This window comes from Maniola hyperantus, chromosome 12, assembly GCF_902806685.2.
Source record: "Maniola hyperantus chromosome 12, iAphHyp1.2, whole genome shotgun sequence".
Lineage (NCBI taxonomy): Eukaryota > Metazoa > Arthropoda > Insecta > Lepidoptera > Nymphalidae > Maniola > Maniola hyperantus.
In genome coordinates, this window is record NC_048547.1 from 14,396,144 (window position 1) to 14,415,731 (window position 19,588).

Sequence of the window (19,588 nt, forward strand, 5' to 3'; positions counted from 1 at the left end):
TTTCGTGCGTGTAGATGGAAAGTCGACGACATAAGGATGGAAACTCGCCCGACGAGTTTATGTACAGTGTCAGAAATTCGCCATTAATTGCCAGTATTAATAACAACATTTACACTCAGGGCATTATGGTTTAACCAATTGAAACTCTGCCCGGGTCCCAAGGACCCTCAGGTAAATTTAAGGGTTAAGTTAATTGCGAGCGACGCACATCGGGCCATATTAACACGTCGTAAATCCAACCCGTAAGCACCTTGCTAATAATTAAGATGTTGGGGCCCTTTCGGATTGTTTGGCCAATTTAGCGTTCGGTTACGCACGGGTTAGACCAGGTTGGTCCTTTGTCAAATGGGTTGTAAATTACCCCGTATAGCGATGGTAAACAAATTAGGTCAAATGTTATTTTAAGTGTTGTATAGAAGCAGGCGTTATTTTGCGGAAGTCCATGATATACCTACAATGAACCAAAAGCTTAATTTGCCGCTGAGACAGGTCGAATCTGTATGATGCAACATGCAGCATGCGAAATGCACCGCCCGCCCTCCCACTGCTAACCATGCAGGAAAAAGCAGCTACCAGGCAAGCAATACGCACCACCACCACGCAGCACCACACAAATCCCAAAACACACTCGAAGCACGTTTCGCTCCGACACCGGAGCATCCTCAAGAGATGTAGACCTTACAATGCACAATAGCAATTGCAATTGTGCATTGTAGTTTGATTTGCTTAAGCAAGCAAAATTAAGCTTTTGGTTCATTGTTATTTTAAGTGTTTGGCAACCAAAAAGTAATGTAAGAGCAACCTCAGAGTTTTATCTTGCTGGTTCTTCTCAAGGCATTTCGAACCAGACGTCTCAGTCGCATCCAATATCCGGATTATTTAAAGTGTTTGGCAACCAAAAGATAATGTAAGAGCAACCGCAGAGTTTTATCTCGCAGATTCTTCTCAAGGCATTTCGAACCAGACATCTCAGTCGAATCCGATATCCAGTAAGGCGATTGTCTAAAACCTGCCTCAATCATTATTACAATCTCAATTGTTCTGATTGGCTGAATTTGTGCGATTCTTGTTGCAACAATGCATTGTGGCCAATAGTGAGCGAGCATTAACCAATCAGAGATGATTGCGATCGTAACATTGTAGCTGTCAAACAATTGCGGTAGGGCCACGGATTATTTTAAGTGTTTGGCAACCAAAAGATAATGTGAATGATAAAAGTTTTCCTTCATGATGACTTTTTCTGCGCGAAAGTGTATCTAAGGCAAAACACAAAACAACTTTAGCAACGTTCATGCTAGTTTCATTTGCAACCATCATAAACGTTTTAGACTAGTTAAATATCGTCATGAGAGTCGACATAACTACTCGGTTTATATGAACTTCATCTTATCTTCGAGCAACATACCTTTGGTACAAAACACCAGTCGTTAGACTTATCTGTAGTCGCCAAGACGTCTTCTACGCAACCATAAATGAGGAGAGTTAACGGTGGTAGTTATAGCGGGACCATAAGCTTAGCTTTTTGAAATAAAAAGCTTTCATACACCATGATAATATTGCAGTTTTAGGTACATCTAAATATATAAAAGGAAAAGGTGACTGATTGACTGACTGACTGACTGATCTATCAACGCACAGCTCAAACTACTGGATGGATCGGGCTGAAATTTGGCATGCAGATAGCTATTATAACATAGGCATCCTCTAAGAAAGGATTTTTGAAAATTCAACCCCTAAGGGGGTGAAATAGGAGTTTAAAATTTGTGCAGTCCACGCGGACGAAGTTGCGAGCATGAGCTAGTTATTTTATAATTTTAAGTCTTCGCCCACGACTTCGTCCACGTGTATTAAGGTGTTAAAATCCCGTGGGAACTCTTTGATTTTCCGGGACAAAAATAGCTAGTCTTTAACTATAGCTAACCCATGCAAAACTCATATTATTAATCCGTTGCAACGAATTTCATTTGGTTCAACGGAGTTCAATCACTCTGCAACGGAACAACGCGTGGTTCCGTTGCGGAGTCATTAAAATATATACCCAAAAAGAAACACACTTTCGCATTTGTAATAATATGGGTAATGACGCAGAAGAGCAGCACGGACCTTGAAGCTTTTTTCCAATAAGAGAAAGTTCTCCACTCAATGCCATATTTCAGCAGTGAGACAATAAAACAGATGAATTCCATAGGTACGTATAAGTTCCGCAAATCGCTAATGCGCGTGGCCGCCATTTTTGTGACGTCAGCACTAGACTGAAGTTTCGAGCTGATGGTATATTTTTACTTAAATATACGTCAAATGACGTCATTTCGATGTTAATAAGACATGGTTCCAGCGCAATAGCAATGTGCGGGACTTATACTTATATCTGTTTTATTTAAACGGTGCAAGTTTATTTATTAAGTCTGCCTCCACGCTGTCACTGTGGCCACACCACTACCAGTGGGATTCGACAGTATGGGACAGGGTGAGGCAAATGTTAAAGATTATTGTTTGGAGTAAGCGAGGTGTAATTTAATTCAAAGACGTCCTACCTCTCTCTTAACGATTCTTGGGTTAGTGATTGCCGGAATATTTAACGTTTATCGATAAACTACAGATTACCTACCTACGTAAAGCTTTAGTAAATCCAAACTGATATCCAAATACAAAAAAGGAAAAAGTGACTGACTGACTGATCTATCAACTGCTGAAATTTGGCATGCAGATAGCTATTGTGACGTAGGCATCCGCTAAGAAAGGATTTTTGAAAATTCAACACCTAAGGGGGTGAAATAGGGGTATGAAATTTGTGTAGTCCACGCGGACGAAGTTGCGAGTATAAGCTAGTTATAATAATATTGCGAAAGTGTGTCTGTCTGTCTGCTAGATTTCCACTTCCCATCTGTTTTACAGTTTTGGACAAATAAGGTAAGGTAAGGTACGGGAAGGACATGGGCTACTTTTTGTCCCGAAATATTTCTACTAGACAATACGTAATTAAACATCTGTGTCAAAATGTTTCTGCAAATAAAGAAACTTGAATCTTGAAAAATCAAAGGTACATAAAGTCGCTAGCGTCATTATATACCTATATGTCTATTTGATACAGAGATAGGTTACTTTAGTGTATTACTTAGTATACTATTGCATTATAGCATGATTTTCAGCTGTTTAAAAATCTATCGATATAAAAGGACATCTCCCCTAGCAAGGTGGCGTTTATGAAGTGTATATGGTAAGATTTTAATTGCGGGCATCAAGTGGCTTCAGTGAGTTGTGTGTGTGTGTTGGGGGCCCTTTGTGTTATCTGCGCGCCTCGACTGCTAATGAGGGGCTGAGCGGGGATACGTGGAAACGTAGATTTCGTGGGATTTTGAAATTCTGTTAGGTTTTCGATGAGCATTAAATCCATACTAATATTATAATTGCGAAAGTGGCTGTCTGCTTGCTTTTCACGGCCCATCCGTTCAACCGATTTTAATGAAATTTGGCAAAGAGATAGCTTGCATCCCGGGCTACTTTTATCCCGGAAAATCATTGAGTTCCCACGGGATTTTTTAAAACCTAAATCCACGCGTGTGAAGTCGCGCGCATCATCTATTTCCGCTCAACTGAAAAAAATGAAAATGAAAAATGTAAAAAAAACCAAACAAATATGACTGTTATAACGTATGGAGCACGTAAATTCGTCGGCCCTGCGCGTGATCTCTTACCGGTCGTGTCGGATTTCCATCCCATCGAGCTATGAGAGTGAGGGAATAAAGAGTGCACATGTGTTTGCGCACTCACTTGTGCATTGTAATACCTCCAGGCAGTTGGCTAATCTCTATGGAAATTGGCCGAAAATTGGCCGAGGACTCGTAATTATGATGTGTCGAGCCGGGAGCGTCATAAACATCACAATTTCAAAAAAACCGCAATCGCCTACCAGCCTCCACATCCCATCAACACCCAACACCATTAATAACAACAGAAAGCCATAAAACCTTCATAAAAGATACACCTCCGAGTTATTTACCCTACCTTAGAGATTGCCAGATAAAAAATAACATGATTTATTCGGTTCTTTCCCGATAAATAGTTGTCTTAGAGGCCGGAGGGCGGGTGGTACTCATTTTTCGAAGGTGCCCTTTTTTGCTGATAAAGGAATGACGAATGGAAAAGGTGCCCTTACTTTATGATCATGTGAGTGGCGTATTTATGGCTTGGTTTATTTTTCGACCGGAGGTACTATTTGTATGAGGGATTTCTTAAATTCAGAATTCAGGGGATTCAGTCGTCTCTATTATTTATTGACGATCAGGATTTTTGAGAAATCTATACTAAATTAATGCGAAAGTGCGTCTGTCTGTCTGCTAGCTTTTCGTGGCCCATCTGTTTGACCGATTTTGACGAAATTTGGTACAAGGATAGCTTGCATCACAGGGAAGGACATAGGCTACTTTTTATCCCGCAAAATCAAACGGGAATTTTAAAAATCGAAACTCACGCGAACGAAATCGCGGCGCATCGCCCAGTTGCTTCATATTTGAGACTAGCTTTATGCGAAAATTTCAAAAAATCTGACCTTATTTGTCTAGATTATGTATAAAAAAACTCTGACTGACTGATCTATCAACAGCACAGCTCAACTTACTGGATAGATCGGGTTGAAATTCGGCTTGCAGGTCGCTATTATGACGCAGACTTCCACTAAGAAAGGATTTTTGAAAATTCAACCCCTAAGGGGGTGAAATAAGGGTTTGTAATTTGTGTAGTCCACGCGGCCGAAGTCGCGAGCATAAGCTAGTTTAAGTATAAAATACGATCTTAATTTGAAACTTTTTAATGATTTTAAAGAAGTTTCATTGTAAATGTCTGTGTTATAATAATGTTAAACCTTACAATGCAGGCTAGGTATATTTAGCGGCATTTCAATACAGATAATGTAAAGGATGCTCGTTAAAAAGTTATGCGGTTGAAGCGGCTCTGTGCGAGACTCTGACACAATGAAGAGGTGAGGGTTTGTATACAGGGGGTTTCAAAGGTTTCGTTTTATTATTAACTAGCTTATTCCCTATATAGCAGAGTCGAATACTAAAGTTCTTCGGTCATGTCTCTCGGCGTGAGAGTGACTTGAGCGCCTTGTAGCGCAGGGCAAGGTGGAGGATACCAGAGGGCGAGGAAGGTCACCTACGCGATGGTCCCATGCACGAATGTACCAGACTATCGGCCAGCAGGGAGAAGTGGCGAATGCTCGTGAGGCGTATAACATCTGCCCCCAAAAACGTCACTTCGTGATGACCACAACCACTCTGAAAAGAGTGTTACGACGAAGAAGAAGAAGAAGAATATTCCCGCAACTTCATCCGCGTGGACTACACAAATTTCAAACCCCTACTTTATACCCTCAGGGGTTGAAATTTCAAAAATCCTTTCTTAGAGAAGTCAAGGTCATAATATAGCTATCTGCATGCCAAATTTCAGCCCAATCCGTCTAGTAGTAAGAGCTGTGCGTTGAGCGATCAGTCAGTCAGTTAGTTAGTCAGCTTTTCCTTTTATATATTTAGATTTAGATAGGTACGCTTTGGTGTCATAGATGAAAATTTTCCATTTGTATGATTTGTTTTTATGCGTTTTCTTTCTTTGTTTTCTTTATTATATTTTTATTGTTTGTTGAAATGCAAACACCATGTATGTTGAGGTATTCCGGAGCCTCTCTTGGCTCGCGTGTTTTGTCTCTCAGCTAAATCTTTGTTGGCGATGATCCCCTCTTCCTGTCACGCGCTACATCAAACGTTACCAAAGTTTAAGAGGGCGCAGTTCGGTGCTTTCTCCATACAAACGTAGGAAGGTGATTAGTACATTACTAGCTTATGCTCGCGACTTCGTCTGCGTGGCCTACACAAATTTCAAACCCCTATTTCACCCCCTTAGGGGTAGAAATTTCAAAAATCCTTTCTTAGCGGATGCCTACGTCATAATTGCTATCTGCATTCTGCATGCCAAATTTCAGCCCGATCCGTCAAGTAGTTTCAGCTGTGCGTTGATAGATCAGTCAGTCAGTCACCTTTTCCTTTTATATATTTAGATTTGAAACTAGAGGATGCCCGCAACTTCATCCGTGTGGATTTAGGTTTTAACAAATCCCGTGGGAACTGTTTCATTTTTAGGGTTCCGTACCTCAAAAGGAAAAACGGAACCCTTATAGGACCATTTTGTTGTCTGTCTGTCTGTCTGTCTGTCTGTCTGTCTGTCTGTCTGTCTGTCTGTCTGTCTGTCTGTCTGTCTGTCTGTCTGTCTGTCTGTCTGTCTGTCAAGAAACCTACAGGGTACTTCCCGTTGACCTAGAATCATGAAATTTGGCAGGTAGGTAGATATTATAGCTGACATTTGGGGCAAAAATCTGAAAACCGTGAATTTAGGGTTAGATCACACAAAAAAAATTAAATTGTGGTATACTAATATTTAGTATTTTCAACTTACGAAGTGAGTGACTATATCAAGTGGGGTATCATATGAAAGTTCTTCACCTGTACATTCTAAAACAGATTTTTATTTATTTTTATGCATCATAGTTTTTGAATTATCGTGCAAAATGTCTAAAAAATACGACTGTAGTACGGAACCCTCATTGCGCGAGCCTGACTCGCACTTGGCCGGTTTTTTTTCGAGATACAAACTTAGGTATTTAAACCAAGTGAGAGTTGTGAAGAGGGGCATTCTGTCATCACACCTCTCTCTTAGTTAGGTTAGATTAGATTAGATATAGGTCGTCACAATGTGAAACTCTGCATCTAACCTTGTTGCAGAGTGCAGACATTATAATAATAGCCTTTATTTCCCAATAAATATAACAAAACACACTTTATCTTAAACATAGTTATACTTAATTCTATTTTTCAATATATTAGTGTTTCATTTCATCACAATTATTATAATGTGCAGACATTAGGTTAGGTTAAACTGTAAGGATTTAAGAATAAATTTAGTAAAAGTCATTCTTCGTTTTCTTCAAAAATCCTTCTGGCGGCCACATACGTAACTGCGGCTTACTGATTGATTTGATCTATGGATCACTACCCTCACTACCCATATTATAAATACGAAGGTGTGTTTGTTTGTCGGTTTCTCCTTCAATCACGTCGCAGCAAAGCAACCGATCGACGATATTTTTTTGCATGGGAGAGTGACGTATGCTACTTTTTATATAGGAAATCCAAAGAGTTCCCCACAAAATTTTTAAAAATCGAAATGCAAGTCGCTGACATCAGCGAGTAAGTTTTTTTTAAAATTCATCATAGGCAAACGCTTGACCATAATCACACGTGATGGAAAGTGATGATGTGGCCTAAGATGGGACGCGTTTACCTAGAAGATGCCTATTCACTCTTGTTTAAAAGTAAATTAATTTAAAAATCAAACACGTTTTATTTTGAAATCCCACTTTTATTTCACAGTTTCATTATGAACGTTTTGCAACGTATCTAAATCCTCATTGGTACTGGTACAGGTCTAAGCAGACTGTGATGTTTGCAGTCAGACCCTAAGGAGGAGGGAGCCTCGCAGTAACAAATCTGTTGGATGCATCTTCCAGGGGTAGCGCAAGAGTATGAGCACAACGAATCGCATTCGCTATCAAAGTGGCAATCTGAAAAAATATCAAAGTTTATTTACCACATAATATCAGGACCTCAAAGAGAAAAAGAGGCCGCCAAAAAAAGAGATGGCGAGACATTTTCTCAGATGTATGTGGACCTGACTGGATGCGGCAAGCTAGGGACAGAAAGCGCTGGAAAGATTTGGGGGAGGCCTACGCCGTAGCGGCGACTAATACGTAAATTGAAAATTATCCGAGGTTAAATTTTATAATTTTACTAGCTTATGCTCGCGACTTCGTCCGCGTGGACTACACAAATTTCAAACCCTTATTTCCCCCCCTTAGGGTTGAATTTTCAAAAATCCTTTCTTAGCGGATGCCTACGTCATAATAGCTATCTGCATGCCAAATTTCAGCCCGATCCGTCCAGTAGTTTGAGCTGTGCGTTGATAGATCAGTCAGTCAGTCAGTCAGTCAGTCAGTCAGTCAGTCAGTCAGTCAGTCAGTCACCTTTTCCTTTTATATATTTAGATTTTATTTTATTTATCGTTGACTGACATAAAAATTGTTACTTTCAAATATACACATAATTGACCTCTATTATTATTGACATGATTTAGAATTGTAGTAATTTGTTAATATTAATTTTAATAATAGTAATCATTGTATCTGTATTTGTGATTTAATGACAACTTTATGAAGGGAAAAAAGAATAAAATTATACTTAAAATATGAATTATTATTATTATTATTGGATTGCTAATTTGATTGCTAATGGACTAAGGGAAACGAAATGTAAGATTGTTTAAATTTTTTATTTTATTATTTGTAACGTATTAGAATAAAGGCTTTTTTATTTTTATTTATTTATTTATTTATCAGCACCTCGATTGCGGGAACCTGCATCAATCATTATTACAATCTCGATTGATGTGATTGGCTGAATTTGTGCAATTCTTGTCGCAACAATGCATTGTAGCCAATAGTGAGCGAGCGTCAACCAATCAGAGGTGATTGCGACTGTCATTCTCCTGCAATCGCGCAGCAGAACATTATCTGACTCTGAGGTTTAGTATATTATGAGGCCCATAGATATGGCCCGACCATGTCTCGGATCCATAATATGTCATCACTGGCAACACGCACTGTTCGAAGACTTTGGTCTTCAAGCTAAGCTAATAAAGCAGGGTAAAATCCTACTTCCTACTAATATTATGTGAAAGTGTGGATGTTTGGATGTTTGCATGTTTGTTACTCAATCACGCAAAAACGGCTGAACGGATTTGGATGAAATTTGGAATGGAGTTAGATTATACCCTGGATTAACACATAGGCTACTTTTTATCTCGGAAAATCAAAGAGTTTCCACAGGATTTTTAAAAACCTAATTATACGCGGACGAATTCGCGGGCAAAAAATAAACCTTACCCAGCCCTTGTATATCAACAAAGAAGTTAGCCAGCAAAGCGATCACCAACAAAAGTCCTGCTACCTTCATGTTGCTGTGTCGACAGAGGTTCACGAATCAGTAAGCGCATTGGTACCTAAGTATATAAACGTTTTATTTGCCCTGTAACTAATTGACTACTTAATAGGTTTTTAAAACAACATGACACCCACTTGATTGATTGAGGTAGCCATGCTACTAGAAAGTCGTGTATAAATGCTGTGAAGTTTTTTTTTGTTCGGGTAAAAAATAAAATATATTTGGTTGTAATATTTACAGTACAAATATAAAATTATAATATAAGCAAAACTCAGGAAAACAAATTAATTTAATTTAATTTTTAAAGTTGCGTTCCTCAATAGGAAAAACGGGACCCTTATAGGATCACTTTGTTGTCTGTCTGTCTGTCAAGAAACCTACAGGGTATACTTCCCGTTGACCTAGAATCATGAAATTTGGCAGGTAGGTGGGTCTTTTAGCTGGCATTAGGGTGAAAATTTGAAAACTGTGAATTTGTGGTTGCATCACACAAAAAAAATTAAATTGTGGTCATGAACTAATAATTAGTATTTTCAATTTTCGAAGTAAGATAACTATATCAAGTGGGGTATCATATGAAAGGGCTTCACCTGTGCATTATAAAACAGATTTTTATTTTGTTTTTGTGCATCATAGTTTTTGAATTATCGTGCAAAATGTCGAAAAAATACGACTATAGTACGGAACCCACGTTGCGCGAGCCAGACTCTCACTTGGCCGATTTTTTTTAAATAAAACAAAGTAAATAAATTAAATTTAAATTTTTTGATCGAGCGAAGCGAGATCTCCGTGTCTACTTGAGTGAATTAGCACTTGTCCGTATGTAAGTCTGTTACAGCCGTATAAGTTCTGAATTATTACTGAACGTGATTACCTACTTCTTTTAACATAATAATATTATGTAAACTGATGGCCTTGACAATTCGTGGCATCATTGTATTTCTCATTAGTTATTTTCTTGTTTTCACATAAAAAACGTTTAATACAAAATATGTTGTTGATCGGTTAATACAAATATTGACTAGGTACTAAACAATGGTAATTGTCGTGTTATTCATCGTTACGAGTACGTCTACCTGTACTACCCGTGCGCGATAAGTTGAGATTCGCCTGGAATGCAACCCTCCGCCCGCTTCCCCTGTAACTTCCCCTCAAGCTCCCGTGTTGTACTGTAGACAACGCCATTTTTTTAACTCCTACTTGCTTACGTCACGCAACGACGACGCGCTCCGATTTTATAATCTTTTCGTTAATAGTTATTAGAGTTACTGCTTGTTATTTTGTGTGTTACGTTTAATTAATTTAATTTAATAAAGTAAAACTTTACATATTGGAGAGAGAAATCTCGTGTTAAAAGTGTTGGACTTAAATAAAAATAATTATGACTCAGTTCGCAAGCTTGTAATAGCTCAAGTATAATAAATATAAGGCGGCGTTGTTCCGAGTACAACACTCACTACATTAAAAAAAATCGAGTCGCGGGTGGAAACTTGTTGTAATATTTTTTGCCTACTACAACCACGCGTCTGTGGCGTCACCGCCCTCAGGTCTCAACTTATTGCGCACGGGTAGTAACTTTGTAAATCTTTGTTGGGTTTTAATATTTTTTTCAGCGTACGTCATTTTTTTCATCCTAGTTAATAATAATGTAATAATATTTATCAAATTCAAAAGCAGTAAAATACCCAATTTAATGAATTCCGCACATTGCTGGAGCGAATCTTATCCTTATTGTCCTTGAAGGATCAAGGTTATTTGTATTTATATTGCAAGCGTTTAATTAAAGATTTCACACCTCTCTCCTATTTAATTTTCTCTTGACAACTTTTCAACATTAGTTTCATAATGGGGATTTGTCAAGAATTAGTAACGCTCACTGTGCAATTAAGTTTAATTCGGAAGAATCGCATATAAACGAGGGATTTTTGTGTGGAGTAGCAAACTGGTTAGTAACTTGTAGTAACCATGAAGTTTCTTACTTGCTTGATGGTGGTCTTAGCGGTGGTCGCATTATCCGCCTCAGCTGTGCGTAAGGGTAAGGTTTTTTTTGCTTTATTTTCCTATATCTACACTTCTACACTAATATTATAAAGAGGAAAACTTTGTTTGTTTGTTTGTTTGTTTGTTTGTTTGTTTGTTTGTTTGTTTGTTTGTACTGAATAGGCTCAAAAACTACTGGACCGATTTTAAAAATTCTTTCACCATTCGAAAGCTACATTATCCACGAGTAACATAGGCTATATTTTATTTTGGAAAAAAATAGGGTTCCGTAAGATATTTGGGTTTTTCGGACACAAGGTGTAAAAAATCAACCAGAAAAGTTACTTATTTTGCGTACGCTGCCTAAACTATAAAAGATAGAACCATAAAATGTTCTAATTAATTGTAGATCTTATAAATATCTACAAAAAAGTCCGCGACACACTATACCCATCTATGTCGAGTGAGGCACAGCAACCATTTTTTTATTTAAAAATCTTGAATTTTTTTGGACTACATTTAAACGCGTTTATTTTACTCATGCTATTAATCTTTATCAAAATAAATGATTTCATCACTAAGAACAGTTTATGGAGATAATATTTGGTCTTTGAATGATTAAAATTGGACGTTTGGTTTTGAAGTTATGGCGAAATTAAAATATTACGATTTCTGCTGCACGGCCCGTTGTATTATATTATATAAAGAGGTAATGTCGTTAAGTTTGTTTGTAGGGGGTAATCTTTAGAACTACTGAACCGATTTTAAAAATTCTTTCACCAGTAGAAAGCTACATTATTCCTGAGTGACATAGGCTATACGGGATCTTTAAAAACCTAAATCTACGCGGGCGAAGCCGCGGGGATCAGCTAGTTATCTATATATCAAGGCAGTTAAGATCCAGTTTACTATAACGCGGAAGTGTTTCGACACTCGAATACTATCAACGTTGGTGGTAAATAATAATATAATGAGCCTCAATAGCTCAACCGGTGAAGGAGTGAACTGAGAACCAAAGTGTCAACGGTTCAAACCCCGCCCGTTGCACTATTGTCGTACCTACTCCTAGCACAAGCCTGACGCTTTGGTACATGTTTAGTATAATTATATATTTATTATATATATTATTATTATATATATTATATATTTTATAATAATTAGTATAATAATTATGCTAGTAGGTAGTTTTAAAGTTTTACTATAATACAACAATTTTTTATTTTCAGCGGTTCCACTGCAATTATCGAGTGTCCACTGTGACATCTCCGAACAATGTGTTCCTTATTGCCAAAAGTGCCAAATGAATACTGCCACAGCACTCTGCTTCGAGAACCTCTGCTACTGCAGGCCCGTGGGGGATGGACGGCCTCGTGAACCTCTCAGCGGCTATCTAGCACTCAATTAATGCCGTTTTTAAGAGGAGTTTATTCGTAGAGCGCTCCAAACAAACGTAATCCGGTATTTGACAACTAGTCAACTCAGTAACTTTTTATCAAACGTCAAAACGCGCGCTTTGTATGCAAAATTCTATGAAATGCCGGTATGTAACGTCACAATCATTTGACGTGCTTTTTTTAGTTTAATCGATAATTTAAAATGGTTGTCACACATAAAACTAACAAAGGATGTGGAATTTACGTATTTTGAAAGACCCTCAATTTAATAATCACTGAGAAATAATTTATTTTTGACATAGTCAAATACCGTATTTCAATAATTTTAAGCTTATTTCGTGGTTTAACGACATATTTTAATGTATATAACGGGTACATACCACGGGACAACTCATGAAGTTCCAGCGAGAAGAACAAGAAAGAGGGTAGTTCGCTATTGCCCTTGACAGCTCGAACGTCATCTCTCGCAGCACCGCAGTCCCGTCGTGACCACGGCCCGTGCGATTGGGTTGAAATAACGACAAATAAAAACAAAAATTAATCGCGGTATGTTACCCGTTATTACATTAAAATAAACGTAATTTTGAAAAAACTCAACGAAATTTTGCAGATACGTTCTATATCTGTAATTTTCCAGATTTCCGTTAAAATATTTAGTTTCAAAGAACACTTTCTCCAGAATTTACATCGTGATCATCACGTGCCGTTTCATATTTCATACGAAAATCTTTTCTATCTAAAGCCCCCTCTTCCAATTACTTATTTTCATTCCCAAGATTAGTTTTGGAAGGAAAAATCGAAGGCAAAAGGGCTCCAGGTTGTCAAAGACGCAAATGGTTGGACGAAGTGAGGGGGTGGATACATAATTATATATTTAATAATAATAAATAATAAAATAATAAATAATAATAATAATAAGGGGGTGGACAGTGCTAGTTACCCAAAGTTAAAAGAATTTACATACAAATCTTTAAGCCCGTTTAACTTATTGGTTTCTTGAACGTGGTTATAAAACTACATCTAGTTTTATTATTGAAACAAGATTATTACGTTTGTATGGAGCGTGTGACGGAGCGACCACCGTTAAAACGTTTTGCAGAATTTTTAACTTTAAAATACTGATTTTAAGGCTCATTTTACTTTGTATTTAATGCTTTTCGACGCTCAAATTCTGTCAATGTTCGCGAGATCTAAAATTTCATACCTACCACTGTGGCTACTTTTTGAAAGTGGCAATTTATGAAAAGTAAAATTTTGATAAAAATGTTCATCACATAAAACCTTTTTTATTTATATAACTGTGCATTCAGGGTTCGATTCCTGGCAGAGGTTTGGAATTTTATAATTTCTAAATTTCTGTTCTGGTCTGGTGGGAGGCTTCGGCCGTGACTAGCCACCACCCTACAGGCAAAACCGTGCCGCCAAGCGATTTAGCATTCCGGTAAGATGCTGTGTAGAAATCAGAGGGGTATGGGTGTTATAAAAATGCCATACCCCTTCCAGGTTAGCCAGCTTCCATCTTAGAGTGTAAATCACTTACCACCACGTGAGATTGCAGTCAAGGGCTAACTTAAATCTAGGTAAAAAAGTCCAGGTCAACGGAAAATACCCTATAGAATTTGATTCCTTTTAGATACGGCTCTTCACAGACACGTCAGTCAGACAGACAGACAACGAAGTGATTCTATAAGGCTTCCCGTTTTCCTTTCGAGGTACAGAACCCCAAACATCTAGCCATATGAGTAGGCAGTGGCGTGCATAGGATTTGAAGCCAGGGTAGGCATTAGTTAGGTAGGAACCTGTTTACTGGCAGGTCATAATGAAAAATATGCATTGAGCTTACAACTGGGGTAAGCAGTGCATTTATGCCTCTATGACCTGCACGCTACTGTGAGTAGGTAACGCCTGGTATAATTGCTAATTTCAAGCCATTAATTACTTGCGATTTAATATGGTCGATTACTTGATAAGCGTGATAATAAGAGGATATTTAAATAAGATTAATTGACACAATAGAGTTAGTTTATTAGTTAATTTTGGAAAGTTAAGTAAAGGCAATGAAGTTAGCTAAGATTTTGATATTCATGGTGGTGGCGGTTTTGCCTTTTCTGGTAGACGGTCGAGGTAAGGAAACGTTTTATTTAACTTACTGATTATAATATAATTAATTAACTATTTTAATTAACTAATAGATCCTAAATAAAGTAAATAATTTTACTTCAATATTTTTTCCTGCAATATATTATTTTATCAAGAAAGCATAGTTTGGGCAAAATATGTTACCAAGATTTTATGGTTTGGATTCTAAGGTAATTTGAGTTTAGATTATCTAGTGTATGAAACTTTACATAATTAGGTATTAAAACACTCGTGTGATACTATTAAAAAACTCGCCTGCGACTCTATTATTGAACTCATAACTCTTGCAACCGTTTCATAAACTATTATACTATAATAAAAAAACTTACACTCAGGTATAATAATGATAATGTCCTTCCAACTGGATTTTCGGGGGCCAATCTCCATAGACATTAGGCAATTTTTTATTTTTTTTCATTTTCATGGTATAAGTCCCGCAAATTGCTAATGCGCGTGGTCGCCATTTTAGTGACGTCAGCACTAGACTGAAATTTCGAGCAACTAGCACAGCTGATGGTACATTTTTATTTCGGCTGACGTCAAAATGACGTAATTTCGATGTTAATGTGACATGGTTCCAGCGCAATAGCCATTTGCGGGACTTATAGCCATTTTGAAATTGTATAGTTGTTATAGCGGCTATAGAAGTATATCTGTGAAAATTTCAACTCTCTACAGCTATAACGGTCAAGTCGAGAGTGAATAGGCATCTTTTAGGCAAGCGCGCTCCATCTAAGATAACATCATCACTAACCACCAGGTCTGATTGCAGCCAAGCGCTAGTCTATAAATTAAAAAAAAGGTTCACGAGATATTGCTGGCAGACAGACGGATGGATGGTCATATTAATAGGGTTCTGTTGGTATCCTTAGGTAGGGAACCCTAAAAAATAAAAATAAAATCTAATTAAATTTTCAGGTAAAAAAGACCGCTTGGGTTGTGCCAGCAATTTAGACTGTTTAACATCCTGCGGCCGAACATGCTCGAACTTCCTGAGGCCGCTGTGTTACAACAGCCAGTGCTACTGCCAGGCATTGGGCCAGGGGTTAGGCCAGGGGTTGGGCCAGCGGTTGGGCTACCCTAGCACCAACTACCGACGAGGGAGTCCTGGCGAACCGGAGGAACTGCTCGACTATGACATTAAAATAAAATAAAAGTAAAATAAGTTTTTTTTTAAATTTAAACGATTTTATTGTAAAGAAACACAATAAATTTTATCAAATTAATGTACCTAAAGCTAAAACTTATTACTTTATTAAAATTAATTATTTAAAATTATTATTATACTACTTTCCTCATCAATCTAGGCCTTAGATTAGTAACCAAACTGAAATAAAATCGTGGGGCGTAGCACCGATCGATTCGCTCCACGAATTTATTTTTGATCAGTACCCGTAGTACAAGATTTTACGTCTCACCAAACCAAACCAAATTCGAGAGTCGAAATACTTCCGCGTTACAGTAAACTGGATCTTAAATGCCTTGTTTTAAAGCTCAAGTTTGTCTACACTTCTACAGCCAGCGCTCCAAGCGGAAACATTGCGAAATTAAAATCAGTGGCATTGAATATTTGACTTCAATTCAAGGCTGTTTAGGTCCATTTTACTGTAACGCGGAAGTATTTCGACTCTCGAATTTGGTTTGGTTTGGTGAGACGTAAAATCTTGTACTACGGGTACTGTGCTCTATGCTTGGACGATCTAACCTAAGGACGCGCCTCGCATGATTATTCCCCTCTGTCAATAGTAATGGATTTTTAATCCACTGCGTTTATAAACACTGCTTGCGGAATCGATTTTGGCATTGTCAGAATCGTTTTCGATGTGTGACGACGTCTTACACGCTGGGTGAAAAATGCCTGTTTGTGCCGTTAGTGAGTGCAAGAACAAATCAAACACATCAAATTTACAAAAAGATGGAATTTCATTTCATAAGTAAGTATTTTTGGTGTAATAAACGCTTTCTATAAATTAAATTACATAAATTATTATAATAAAATAACAATCGAGAACTTTACCGATTCAGTAATTGAGTACGTAATAATTCGGTAGAAACGAGTCACACTTCTCACGAGACTATATTTTGTTTTTTCTAAACAATTGCAACCCTCGTTATATACAAATTAGGTTAAAATTTGAATACGCGTGAACAGCATGAAATTACGTAGTAGTAAAAATAACACTAGTCTCGTGGGAAGTGCGGTATACTAAAGACGGAGAGCCAGCGCCCAAAAAACTGTTTGAATTTACTAAGGCTAATTTTTTGCGCATACTGACCAGCTCTGTCCCCATATTCTGCTGACTAACCATTACAACTTTTATTTATATGCAATATACAAGTTATATAACAATTTTCAGCCTTAGTAAATTCATTTTATTACCTCGCAGGTACGACACCTTTGATAGCGCACCTGAGTCACTGTTCTCAGGTTCACTTGACTGACCGCAGTATGTTTGTGTACGCAACCATTCTAATGAACTATAAAAAAATTAGCCTTAGTAAATTCAAACAGTATTTTGGGCCCTGGCTCTCCGTCTATAGTATACCGCACTCCCCACGAGACTATTGTGTTATTTTTACCAAATTTTTCAGTATTAGATTTAATTGCATAGGACATAAGGTTCGATTTTTAAGAATCATGTGATAGTGATTGCGGTTCGATTATCGATATCGATGAAAACATTTTCTTTATTATTAACGACTAAATTACCGTCTTCAAGTCAAGTAAAGAATAGTTATTATTAATTACCACAATTTTTTCGCTACCTATACTTGTAATAAAACTGGTCGATTTCTGTGATTTCACGTACTTAATACATTTAAAAAAATATTAAAGCAACGCAATTTTAGTGATAGGCGAGAAACGGGGTAGGGTGTCTCTGAACTGGGTAATTTGTAGCTAAAAGGTGTACCTTTCTCAAGGATGAGGATTAGGTAATAATTTATCATAATCGTTTTATTTTTACAGATTTCGATATTTTTACAGAGAGAATCGCCAAGAATATACATAACATTAACCTAATGGTAAATAATGACGTGTTAAAAATAGAAGAGGCCACCGTGTGTGTTTACTAATTTATTTTCATAGTATCATATCTGTCTTATGGAATTTTGCTGTGGGGTAAAAGCGGCAGGTATTGAGAAAATTTTTGCATTGCTAATTTGTAAGGGCAATACGTGTAATATTTAATAACTTACATTTAATTTTTTTGGACAAAGAGTACACCATATTGGAATTACCATGTAAACCCAATGTGCAATAAATAAATGATTGATTGGAAAGAAAAAAACATTTTATTGATTGATATACCTACTAATTATGTTTGGTAGGTTTTTGCGCGGTCAGGTTTATTTTGTATTATATAATAATATAAGTCATTAATAAGCACATTTTCACTATCGAAATTTTAAATGAAAATTTCGTTATATAAAAAAATACAAAAGATTAAAAATGATATAAAATAAGTAAAAAAGTATGTGCATATTTTTTAAATAAATATTTTTCTTATTTTTACGTTGCATTATTAGTTTTTGGGATAATTACCTATTAAGTGAGGTGAATGTATGCAAGAATACGCTACGCTGACCAAACACTGGTTTTAAGTAATTAAATACGAGTAATAAATTCTTACTTCTACTTTTGTTTCTGAAAAACTATCGATATATTTTAAAATATCGATACGGTAGCATCGCAAATCAATTTGACTGTCTTACACTAGTAATGTCTTTGTATGTTGATGTATATAACTTATTAGTGTGCGTAAAATGTAGTAGTGTTGAAGATTTAGATATGTGTGTGTTAATAATGACACAAAACTTTGTTGAGTGAGTGTGTCAAGTTGTCTATGTAGTGTTTCCTCGTCCCGCACCAAAAGTGACAGAAATTTTTATTCGTAATATTAGGCGCGTTACAAGTCCATAGGTTAGATCGTCCAAGGCTCTATGTGATGACTAGTAAACATAATTATGTAGATGGTACTGGTATCTACCTAAAAATATTGACTCTCGTATCATATTTCGAAGCCAATGCATGTGACGGACTCAGCTAATTATTTTTTAGCTTTTATTAAGTACATTATCTGCATCATTATTAGATAAATCTGTTATTGTAAAGCCTTAAGTTTTGCCTGAGTGTGTTTTTGGTGAAATAAACAGATTTACAATTAACTAGGTATAATTTCATTAACCTCGATCGACAATTCGGGCGCAGTTTTGCATTTTTCCGATCGCCGCGCCGCGGTCCAAAGCGAGTGATCAAATCAAGCGTTTATTTGTGCGGACGCACTCGACCGTGCGGACTCGCGGATGATCTCGATGCGGATATTTGCGGCCGTTCGATTAAATCAGAGCACGGATGAAGGAAAAAAGCAGGCTATTAAAATGAGCAAAGGCTGCACGCCAATATCCAGCAGTCGCTTTGTGGTCACTTTTTCGCCTCTCCAAATGGATTGCGTACACATTTCATTGAATTTTCAGAGCGGCCCTTTGAGAGATATTCTCGTTTCTCAGTTTCTGTATGTTTAATTATTGAAGAATGGAAGGAATAAGGAATAACTACAATACTTTTATTGTAATAAAAAATACACAACAAAGATTTATTTAGAACTAGCTTATGCTCGCGACTTCGTCCGCGTGGACTAAACAAATTTCAAATCCCTATTTCACCCCCTTAGGGGTTGAATTTTCAAAAATCCTTTCTTAGCGGATGCCTACGTCATAAAGGCTATCTGCTTGCCAAATTTCAGCCCGATCCGTCCAGTAGTTTGAGCTGTGCGTTGATAGATCAGTCAGTCAGTCAGTCAGTCAGTCAGTCAGTCACCTTTTCCTTTTATATATTTAGATGTATCTTATTACAGTTGTTCTAACCAATGGGGTATTGGACTGTGGACTGTAGTCATAAAATGTTGTGATTTTTTGACAATTTTATTTTCAATTTTTCAATTATAAAAATAGAGTTATTTCTGCTGATAATTATTTCTTACTAGCTGATGCCCGCGACTTCGTACGCGTGGATTTAGGTTTTTGAAA

The 19,588-nt window shown here is 37.1% G+C and overlaps 2 long non-coding RNA genes across 2 annotated transcripts; one reads left to right on the forward strand and one right to left on the reverse strand.

Moving 5' to 3' along the window:
* Positions 1-7,389: 7,389 nt before the first annotated feature.
* Positions 7,390-10,796, reverse strand: LOC138403141 (uncharacterized). The gene is made up of 3 exons (XR_011237419.1): positions 10,733-10,796; positions 8,990-9,105; positions 7,390-7,612 (listed from the first exon to the last, which is right to left on the reverse strand). It is a non-coding gene; the product is annotated as an uncharacterized lncRNA (long non-coding RNA).
* Positions 10,797-10,924: 128 nt separating this feature from the next.
* On the forward strand, positions 10,925-18,727 carry LOC117986870 (uncharacterized). The gene is made up of 4 exons (XR_011237418.1): positions 10,925-11,082; positions 12,254-14,545; positions 15,479-16,242; positions 18,498-18,727. It is a non-coding gene; the product is annotated as an uncharacterized lncRNA (long non-coding RNA).
* The last annotated feature ends 861 nt before the right edge of the window (positions 18,728-19,588 follow it).